Consider the following 12305-nt stretch of genomic DNA (forward strand, 5'->3'; position numbering starts at 1 on the left):
TCCAGACAACGTCCTGATGAATCTCTTCTACACTTTCTCCAGCACTATCACATCTTTTATAGTGGAGCATTACAAGGAGAAATGTCTCTTCAGCTCACCAAGCTCATGTTGACTAGCTATATATCAGGAGTTTGCAGAGTTTTGGGATGACATCAGAAAGCCTGGCAAATTTCTACAGATGTGTGCTGACTGACTGCATCACAGTCTAGCATGGGGGAAAAAGTAGTGGATAGAGCCCAGGACATCACAGACAAAACCCTTCCTAGCATCGAGAACATCTACAGGGAACACTGCCGTTGGAGAGCGGCAGCAATTATCAAGGACCCACACCACCCAGCACACACTCTGTTCTCACTGCTACCATCAGGAAAGAGGTATAGGTGCCACAAGACTCGCACCACCATTCAGGAACAGCTGCTACCCCTCCACCATCTGACTCTTCAACAACAAACCCAATCTGGGACTTATTTAAGGACTCTTACTTGTGTACTTTATTGACTTTTTTTCTCTGTATTGCACAGTCAGTTTGCTTACATTTCTTTCTTGGTTCACATGTGTACGTTGAGTCAGTTTTTTTTGCACTGCCAATATATGGTAATTCTGCCTCACCTTCAGGGAAAAGAAAATGAATCTCAGGTTTGTATGTGATGACATGTATGTACTCTGACAATAAATCTGACATCTATTTGCCAGAACTTGGGCTGCACCCCACTTGGTGATTCCAGTATTTGTCCAGGTGCTCTTAAATGTTGTGAGATTACCTGCCTCCACCATCTTCTTGGGCAGTGCATTCCAGATTCCAACCACCCTCTGTGTGAAAAAAATTCTTCCTCATATCCCCTTTGAGCCTTTTACTCCTCACTTGAATCCTATGCCTGTTAAACAAGAAAGTCTGCAGATGCTGGGGTCTAGAGCAATGCACAAAAGTTCTAGAGTAACTCAGCAGGCCATGGAGCATCTATAGGAAGTTAAAGGCAATCAATATTTCGGACCTGAGCCCTTCGTCAGGAATGTGGGAATCCTACGCCTCCCTAGTCTTAGATACCTCTCCATGGGCAATGGTTTCTTACTATCTCCCCTAACTATGCCTCTCATAGTTTTGTACACCTCTGACAGGTTTGCCCTCAGCCTCCTCCACTTCAAAAAAAACAAGCCTCACTCATATAGTGTCTCCTGATTAATGAAAATTCCATCTGAGGCCACCTCCTGGTGAACCTCCACCATATCCTTATCCAATTTCTTTTGGATATTGTGAGCATTTCTTCCACCATCATTCTGATGGTGGTGAGTTCCACAAGACTATGACTTACCTGTTCTTCCTCATACCCTTAGTTTTTCTAGCACAACACCTTTAGTCTGTATGCCATCCATTAATGGAAACAGCATTGTCTGTGTTATCTAAACCAGTCACAGACTTATGCACATCGATCCAACCTTGACTCAACCCTTATCTCTTAAAGGAGGACAACCCCAGATTTTCCAGCCTCACCTTGCAGCCAAAACCTCTCTGGAAGAATTTTAGCCAAGGGTGGCATGGTTAGCCTAGTAGTTAGCATCATGCTATTACAGCACCAGTGCCCTGGGTGTGAATCTGGTGCTGTCTGTAAGGAGACTCTTTGTTCTCCCCATATCTGCCTGAGTTTCCTCTGGGTGCTCCAGTTTCCTCCCACGCTCCAAAAATCGTACAGGGTTTTTTTAAGTTCATTGGTATACCTGGGTGTCATGGGCTCATAGACTTGAAGGCCATGTTACCTTGCTGTATCCCTTAAAAAATGTTCACTGATACAGAGTATGCTTCTGAGGAAGAGAGCAGTTTTATGATTAGTGAGGAGTCAGCTAACCATGTACGCAGAGCTTACCTTCACAATAACATAATTTATAAAAAACTGCTTACATGTCTGTGTTGTGTCCTCATTAGCTTTTTGAAGATGAACAGTCTGCTTCGACAACGATGATAAAATTCCAGAGCTTAAGATATGCTCCCTTTGTAGGTGGCACCATTCTTTCACTTTAAGTAATCCACTGAAACTGTGACATGATGGCTATCAGATTAAAATTTATAAATTGAGACTGAAGAAAACGGGAAGAAGCTGAAGTATTTGCCAGGGGGGTGGAGGTGGAGGGAGAGCAGTGCAAATAGTGTTTGATCGAGGGGACAATAATAGTTCTATTATTAGTTGCAAAGGGGTTTTACCGTACATGTGAGATCTCTTGCCGCAGTTAGTCGGTCACTCACTAAAAGAAGTTGATAGTGGACCTTCTGTGACAGGAGCTGAGGTCAGAGAGTTAGATTGGTAATTCTTAGGATAGGAAATCGTTTCTTTCACATTTATTGTCAGATGGATGATTTGAGTGATCCAGAGTTTAATGGAAAGTTTTCTTCACAGCAGGGAAAGGTACAGACAGAATCAAAAAGGCAATTCCAGCATCACAGATTGTAATATCTTGGCATTAAATGAAGGAATTGTTTTGCTGCAGGTAAACAAATTCTATTTTGCAATCATTCATTACAATCTTTGAGTCTGCACAACAATGGATATTCTCATTTAAAACAGAGAGGCAAAGGAATTTCTTTAGCCAGAGAGTGGTGAGCCTCCGGAATTTGCTGACAAGTCCAGCATTGGAAGCAGGGTCTTTGTATGTGTTTAAGGCAGAGATTGATAGGTATCTGAATAGTCAGGGTATCAAAGGATAAGGGATAAGGCAGGGGAATGAGGCTGAGTGGGAGAATGGATCAGCTCACGATGGAATGGCAGAGAGGACTCAATGGTCCACATGGCTTACTTCTGCTCCTATATTTATGATCTTGTGATCTTGTGTTCTAAATGTCAGAAAGATTAAGTTGTAGTTTATTGTCATATACGTAAGTACAATATACAGAAACAATGAAAGTCTTACCTGGTGCACCTTCATAAAACATAAAACAAACAACACATAAAAAGATATAAAAAAGAGAAATACCTGTAATATAAAAAGGGGGGTTAAAAAAATCAACATAATAAATATTCACAGTAGGTTGTAGTACAAAATAATGGTGAGTCAGTCATGTGGACAGACCTTTGATTGTCTTGAATTGGGTCATGACACTGAGACCAGCAACTTCATAGTCCAGCTATTTCACATAATTTGTATTCAGCTATAGTACTTTCAAAGTAGAAATATTAAATTAATGATATTTTCGTCATCGTGTAAAATTTGACAACAAAACACAAGTAACAATACTATTAAGCAACCTTGAAGTGCCTCAACTTTCTGACATTTCTAAAGAGATTTGGCATGCCATCAGGTACTTCATCAAACTACTGCAGGGGCATTGTGGAATGTATATTGTCTGGACACATCACAGCCTGATTTGAAAACCTGAGTGTCCAGGAAGACTGAAGAAGGTAACAAACATACCCAGGTACGTTACAGGCTCTGACCTCTCATCCATTGCAGCCATGTGAAATGCTGCTTGAAGAATATCTTTGGCTTGGCTTCGCGGACGAAGATTTATGGAGGGGGTAAAAAGTCCACGTCAGCTGCAGGCTCGTTTGTGGCTGACAAGTCCGATGCGGGACAGGCAGACACGATTGCAGCGGTTGCAGGGGAAAATTGGTGGGTTGGGGTTGGGTGTTGGGTTTTTCCTCCTTTGCCTTTTGTCAGTAAGGTAGGCTCTGCGGTCTTCTTCAAAGGAGATTGCTGCCCGCCAAACTGTGAGGCGCCAAGATGCACAGTTTGAGGCGATATCAGCCCACTGGCGGTGGTCAATGTGGCAGGCACCAAGAGATTTCTTTAGGCAGTCCTTGTACCTTTTCTTTGGTGCACCTCTGTCATGGTGGTCAGTGGAGAGCTCGCCATATAACACGATCTTGGGAAGGCGATGGTCCTCCATTCTGGAGACGTGACCCATCCAGCGCAGCTGGATCTTCAGCAGCGTGGACTCGATGCTGTCGACCTCTGCCATCTCGAGTACTTCGACGTTAGGGATGTAAGCGCTCCAATGGATGTTGAGGATGGAGCGGAGACAACGCTGGTGGAAGCGTTCTAGGAGCCGTAGGTGGTGCCGGTAGAGGACCCATGATTCGGAGCCGAACAGGAGTGTGGGTATGACAACGGCTCTGTATACGCTTATCTTTGTGAGGTTTTTCAGTTGGTTGTTTTTCCAGACTCTTTTGTGTAGTCTTCCAAAGGCGCTATTTGCCTTGGCGAGTCTGTTGTCTATCTCATTGTCGATCCTTGCATCTGATGAAATGGTGCAGCCGAGATAGGTAAACTGGTTGACCGTTTTGAGTTTTGTGTGCCCGATGGAGATGTGGGGGGGCTGGTAATCATGGTGGGGAGCTGGCTGATGGAGGACCTCAGTTTTCTTCAGGCTGACTTCCAGGCCAAACATTTTGGCAGTTTCCGCAAAGCAGGACGTCAAGCGCTGAAGAGCTGAAGAATATAGCAACATAATAAAGGACCCCCATCACCCTGGTGATAACCTCTTCTCACTGCTACCTTTGGCCAGAAGGTACAGTCACCTGAAGTCCAGCACCACTAGGTTCAAGAACAGTTTTTATCCAACAGCTTTTGAACACCCCCATGCTACTATAACTCTAGCCATAAACAAACCCACAACCACCTAAAGATCTGTCTGCATTACCGAAATGAGACTTTTCAGATTTCAGATTTATTGTCAGAGTTCATACATGACATCACATACAACTCTGAGATTCTTTTTCTGTGGCCGAGGCAGAGTTACTACTTATTGGTAGTGCAAAATAAAACTGTGCACAGAGTATACATGTTTACAACAAAGAACTGTAAACAGATAATGAATGTAAACAAATACAATACAGAGAGAATTTTAAAAATCAATATAATTCACAAGTGAGAATCCTTAAATGAGACCCTAATTGAGTTCGTTGTTGAGGGGTCAGGTGGTAGAGGGGTAGCAGCTGTTCCTGAATCTGGTGGTGCGAGTCTTGTGGCACCTACACCTCTTTCCTGATGGTAGCAGTGAGAACAGGGCGAGTGCTGGGTGGTGTGGATCCTTAATGATTGCTGCTGCTCTCTGATGGCAGCGTTCCCCGTAGATGTTCTCAACAGTGGGGAGGGTTTTGCCTTTGGTGTTCTGGGCTTGTCCACTAAATTTTACAGGGTTTTATGTCAGGGGTATATTGGTGTCCTCATACCAGTCCATGATGCAGCTGGTCAGCACACTTTCCACTGTAGAAATTTGCCAGGGTATCTGGTGTCATACCAAACCTCCACAAACTCCAGAGGAAGTAGACGCACTGACGTGGTTTCTTAACAGTACCTTTAGTATGTTTAGTCCAAGAAAGATCCTCTGAGATAGTGACTCCCAAGAGCTTAAGTTTGCTTACCCACAACACCTCTGATCCCCCAATGACCACTGGATTGTACACCTCTGGCTTTCCCTTCCTGAAGTCTACAACCAGTTCCTTAGTTTTGGTGACATTAAGTGCAAAGTTGTTGGTGGTGCTCCATTCAAGCAAGTTTTCAATCTCCATCCTGTATGCTGAATCGTCACCTTACTTTATACAACCCACTACTGTGATATTGTCAGCAAATTTGTAGATGCTGTTATTGCCATACCGAGGCGGGCTACACAGTCGTAGGTGTAAAGTGAATAGGGAAGAGGGCTAAGAACACAGCTTTGAGGTGGTCTGGTGCTGATGGAGATTGTGGAGGAGATGTTCTTGTCGATCCTCACTGACTGTGGTCTGGAGGTGAGGAAATCCATGATCCATTTACACAGTGGGTTGTTGAGTCACAGGTCTTGCAGTTTACTCATCAGTTTTGAGGGTATGCTAGTGTAAAATGCTGAATTGTAGTCAATAAAGAGCATTCTGATAAATGCACCTTTACTGTTCAGGTATTCCAGAGCTTTGAGTAAAGCCAGTGAGATGGCATCCACCGTAGACCTGTTGCTACGATACACAAACTGGAACAATTCCATGTCATCGCTCAAACAGGAGCTGATATGCTTCAACACCACCCTTACAAAACACTTCATCACTGTTGATGTAAGTGCTACTGGCCGATAGTCACTATGGCAGGTTACTGCGCTGTCCTTGGGCACCAATATAATTGATGCCTGTTTGAAACAAGTGGGTACCATACCCTGCTGGAATGAAATATTGAAGATATCTATCAATACATTGGTAAGTTGGTCAGCACAGATTTTTAATACTTGACCAGGTACTCTGGCCAGGTCAGATGCTTTCCTCAGTCAGATTCATTCTCCTGAAAACAGCAGGCAAGTCATCCTCAAGTCCAGCACCTCTTGGTTCAAGAACAGGTTTTTATTTTTCCAACAGCTATTAGGCTCTTGAACCTACCCGTATTAGTATCACCCGAACCATCAATTACCTAAAAATCTGTCTGCACTACTGAAATGTCATCTTTTATTCTTGCACCAACTACTGTGAATATTTATATACTGTATTCTTGCCCATTGGACATTGTAACATGATATTTCGTACTTATGTATATGACAATAATCTCCATTCATTCATTTGTGCTGCCATAACTTTAAAACCTCCTATAGCCCAGTTTGTATCCTTTTCCCCTGTTTCAGCCCCTGTTCTACCCCCCACTGCTCCCTTCCTCTTGTTTTACTGTCACATTAAAAATATCACATTAGTGCTAATGGCATTTTTTGCATTTCTTTCAGTCAATGACTGGTATCATCGCAGAATATGAGAAGAAGAACTAAATAATGTAACACCAGTTTTATATCTGAGAAGGTCAACAAGCTCCATTACATTCTACACCTGGTTAAAATTGTACCTAAGCATTTTATAAAACACATTGAATCAATATACTCTGACATTGCAGTCAATGACTGACATTCATTTCTGTTCTAGAAGTTATGAAAATCTCAGAAATTTCCAATTTACATTCATTTCAGCATTCATGCACGTTCATTGCTAAAATGGTCAGATTAAGGACAGTCAGCATGGGTTTGTGAAGGGGTGGGTGGGGAGTGCCAACAATCGTGACTGGGGTTCGAATCCTGTGCTGTCTGAAAGGAGTTAGTACTTCTCCCCATGTCTCCATGGGTTTTCCTAGGGGTTCCGTTTCCTCCCGCCATTTGAAACGTACTGGGGGTGTAGGTTAATTGGGTGTAAAATGGGTGGCCTGGACTCATGGACCGAAATGACCTGTTACCATACTGTATTTCTAAATTTAAATTTATAAGTACATTCATGGAAAAAAGTGAAACCTGAGATAAAATTGGACCTCTCAGAAAACAATGTGATCAACTCTGTGTGGAGTAAATACATCGAATTTCTAGAGGAACTCAGCTGGTCTTTCCAGCTTCTTCAAGGGCTCAGTCCCAAAAAGTTAGCAATATATCTTCGTCTCCTTTAGATGCTGAAAAGGCCAGCTGAATTCCTCCAGCATTTTGGTGTGTTTACTACAATCATAGCATCTGCAGCCTATCGTGTTTAACTCTGTGTGGAGCCACAGGAGTTGGACAAGATCCTCAATGAGTACTTCTCCTCTGTTGTCATTGGGGAGAAAGATGTGAGGACTGGGTAACTTGGGGCAGTTAATGGTATTGGCTTGAGGACAGTCAGTATTACAGTTGATGGGGTGGAGAAGGTGATAGAACATAGAACATGGAACATTATAGCACAGTACAGGCTCTCCAGCCCTTGATGTAGTGCCAACCCATATCTACCTACCAAATATAAATGAAACCCTCCCTACCTCATAGCCTTCTATTTTTCTTTCATGCATGTGCCTGTCTAAGGGTCCCTTAAATGCCCCTATTGTTCCAGACTCCACTATCACCTCTTTCAGCATTCCAGGCACCCACATCACTCTGTAAAAAAAACTTACCCCTGATGCCTCCCCTAAACTTTCCTCCCTTCACTTTGCACAGGAGGTCCTGATATGCAAGACGATAGACAAAGCTCTTGGGTCTTTTTAGACCTATCTGAGGATTCTGTGGGAAGTTGGAGAGGAAATTGCCTGAGATTTTTGAGTCATCATTAAGTACAGATGCAGGGCCAGAAAGACCAGAGAATTGCAAAGTTTGTGATTTTTTTTCAAGAGGAATGCAGGGAAATGCCTGGGATCTAGAGGCCAGCGAGCCTAACATCTGTGATTTGTAAGGAAACAAGAAAATCTACAGATGCTGGGACCTTGTGCTGGAGAAGTATAGTATGTCATGCAGCATCCTTAGAAAATAAAAGACACATTTCAGGCCTGAGCCCTTCTTCAGTAGAATTTCTCCAGCATTTTTGTGTACTGCATCTATGATTGGTAAGTTATGAGAGAATATTCTGTGGGAGAAGATATGGATGCAATGTTGGTTCAGTGCTATGTATTTTCTTCAGAAGGCAAAAAGGCGACACCCACGATCAAAGACAGGCCTTTGCCTATCATCTGCTCTGCAGCCTTCCTCTGGATTCATCTTATATCCTACAACTGGTTGTAGTGAACTGGGATTCACTAGGAGGGAGCTGTACTAACGACTGGTCCTGCCTCCCATCTCCTCCCCCGGGAACCTGTATATAACCCGGGTTTCCTGACTAATCCCTGAAACCCTCTGAAGCCTGTCCGTGAACCCTACCTGTGTTGTAAGCTAATAAAAGCGTTAGTTGTCCCTCCAGTCGAGTGTGAGCTTTTATCTACGCTACACTGGTTGAATGAGTAAAAAGCTTCTAAATTCACAGTTTAAATCATGTTCTAGCCTTCACTAATGCTGGCCATAGATCAAAGCATATTTTTCCATAAGCAGTGCCTCAACTTGTTTTGAGTACTGTGTTCACAGAATCATGGCCTTGGTAGCTTCTATGAGCCACGAAACCTGCTGCAATGATTGATTGGATGTCAGGGAAGTGTACCAGACTGCTTGGCTGTGTCTGCTGAGTTAATGTATTGAACCATGACGTATAAGACTTGAGCAATAATCAGAGACTCTGGAAATGGTTGGCCTGGGATCATCAACTCAAGGAATGAAATGGAACTGGGTTAGAACCAGTTGGTTCACAGCAGAAAAAGGAATTAAATTTATTGACCATATTTAATGAATAGTTTTTGAAGCTGAGTATTTCAGTCACCAGATTGACTTATCTCTGTGGTGCACTGGTGACTGTGTTAGTGAGATGGGACATCCATCAGGAGGTACATGGGTAGCAGCCAATAATAAAAACAAGAACCATTCTTCAAATGTTATTACAAGGAGTGGGAAGAGTTACAAGGAGTTTTGTAAATCACGTGGCAGCCAAAGTGCGGCAACATTTTGCGAACTGCACGACTACCCTGTCCAGGACTGGATGATAATGCAGAGAGTTGTGAACATAGGCCAGGCCACCACACAAACTAACCGTCCCTTCACAGACTCTTTACCTCCAGCTGCTTTGGGGAACCTGTCAATGTGTATTGGGTAGAAGATACAAGAGTGTGAAAATGCCAAGTCTCCAGATTCTATGAGAGTTTCTTTCCTGCTGTTATAAGACTTGTGAATTGACCTCTCCTCAGTAAAAGATGATGCCCTGCACTTCTGTTTTATTGTTGCATTACACACTACATAAGGATGGGTGTACTTGCCCAGAATGCAAGCAAAACAAAGCTGTTCACTGTGTTATGGTACTCATGACAATAAACAATTGAACTCAATCCCATGGATAAATGGCTTTGTCAAGACTATGTAAAAACCCCAGGATGGGGTCTAGGCTGGATATCTTGCCAAATAGCAAATGACTAAGGATGTATTTGTTCTGTCAATCAATATTTGGGATGCCCATGCATTCAGAGAGCTGCCTTGCAATACAATGGCTAACGAGGGCTATTTTGGGAGTCTTGGTTCACAGCAAAAGATGATTGAATATTAAGAAGTATTTTTGCCAGTTGAGAGGTGCTCCCAGAAAAAAAAATAAATCTATGGAACCACTTTCCCACAACCATCAACAGTAAATCAAACCTACACTTCAACAAGATCCTACCAGCAGACACATCTTCCCCTCCACTCTCCTCCCTTCCCCTTCCCTCCCCTCCCTTCTCTGGTTTCTGCATGGATTGGTCCCAATGCAACTTCTTCGTTCATTCATCGCTTCCCACCAATTGTTTCTTTGGTACCTAATCCTGTGACTGCAGAAAGTGTAACATTTACATTTACACCTACACCTCCTCCCTTACCATAATTTGAGGACCTAAACAGACCTCCCAAGTGAAGCAAATTTTACTTGTGAATCTGCAGGGGTCCAGTGTTCTTGTTGCCGCCTCTGCATTGGGGAAACTGAAAGCAGATTGGGAGATCACTTTGTTGAGCACCTTTGCTCTGTCTGCTGGAATAATAGGGACCTCGCAGTGACCAACTATCATATTTGATGGCATATAAACCCCACGTTTTAAAAGAAAAACTCCAAAAAATCCCACCCCCCCGGTCATTTTATGTGAAGGTGACATCTTGGAGAGCACGGTATTGCTGCTTGGCCCGGCATCAAGGAGAGAGGGATGCCTCTCTCTCCACTCGGTATTGCTGCCAAGGTCTGGTGTCAGAGAGAGACGGATTCCACCCAGGGCCTGAGGTGCCACTTGAAGGCCTCCCCCAAGCACCACCACCCCTAACCCCAACCTCCGAGCACCACTGCTGCCCCTAACCCTAACTCCCCCAAGCCTCACTGCTGCCGCTAACCCTAGCTACCCCTGAGAACCTCTGCCGGTGCCGCTGCCACTATCCCAGACATGGAAGGAACACTTACCTGTTCATTCACAACAATCAAATACAACTTGGCAATCACCAAGGCTAGATGTCGCAAGACCAGCTTACCCATAAATACACTAAAACATGTACAAAAAAAAATATTTCTGAAGTGGGGGGGTCTTATAAGCTGTCAAATACGGTACTTGGGTTCCACGCACCATTACCACACTGACATATCTGTCCATGGTCTCATGTTCTGCCAAACTGAGGTCACCACTACACTTTATACTTTATACCCTATTCCTTCTCAGCAACCTCCATCCAGACAGCATGAATATCAATTTCTCTCCCACAGCTTCTCTTTCCCTCATCCCTCTGTCTCACTTCCTCCAACTCCCCACCCCTTCCCTTCCTTCTCCTGTAGGAGAGCTATCCATCTTAGCCCTCTGTCCCCTCCCCCTATCACCTTTCATCATTGCCTTCTACCCTTTCACCTATTACCTGCAACACATTAGCCTCTGCTTCTCCCCTTTCCCCCTCCCCCCTGCCCCCTTCATCCTACCTTTTCCTTTCAGGCATCTGCCTAAATTTCAACCCTGCTGAGGAAAGGCCCTAGCCCGAAATGTTGGCTACTTTTTACTTCCTATGGATGTTGCTAAGTTACTTCCACACTTTCATACATTGTAATATTGAAACAAACGATGTGATTGTAATTACTGAAACTGCATTTAATCATTTACTTCTGTTACCTTTGTACTTAAAGTGCATAAAAACTCAATATACTTTTAAGTTCAAGGATATTCTTCTGAGAGATTCTCCCAGCAGATTCTACCAAAGGAGTCTTACGTCAGCTCTCGACTAAGTGCTTACTTGGCTTGCTTCATCGAAGCTCTAGTTTCCGTGTGGTTCATTCTAAGGCAATAACAACATTCGACAGCAAACATGACCCTGCTCTGAAATACCCCTTGGATGGAACACAAAAATCTTTTTCTGAGATCTTCAATTATTGCTCAGGACACATGTTGAAAGAATACATGTGTTGGGAATATTGTGGAAGTCCCTGACATATTTACTGGAAAACGCTATTGGAAAAGGAAAATGTCGACATCAGTTGGACATGGGATCAACATCTGACAAAAAACAGCATGGAGCATTTGAGAACATTCATAAATATTAATTCAACTGGAAATTATAGGTGGAGTTCAGGACACTTGTATTGTGCAACAGTGAAAGGGTGGGTGGAATACAGCTGCTGAACGCTCTATATTCAGTCAGTTAAAATGGGCCTCCTACTTCACAAAATTCTTGAAACACACAGCAGATCAGACAGCATTTCTTGAAAAGGACAACAAATAAACATTTCAGCTCAGAGACCCTGCATTAGAATGAATTTAAAAGATTAATTTTGTTTCTCATTCCAAAGCTACCATCTGCATTTTCTGTTTTCACTTCAAGGGTCTGCAGTTTTTTTTTGGTTTCCCTCACTCCAAGCTGAATGTTCTTACTTGAATTCCTTGAACTATTTAATCATTGTGAACGTTTGTAGTATTTATTACAGGATCCTATGGAGGTTAATGTATGTTTTCAATAAAACTTTAACCAATTATCCACATATCAGGAATAGTTAATATTCCTCTTCAAAAGAATCATTATT

Source organism: Narcine bancroftii, chromosome 1 (genome assembly GCF_036971445.1).
Source record: "Narcine bancroftii isolate sNarBan1 chromosome 1, sNarBan1.hap1, whole genome shotgun sequence".
Lineage (NCBI taxonomy): Eukaryota > Metazoa > Chordata > Chondrichthyes > Torpediniformes > Narcinidae > Narcine > Narcine bancroftii.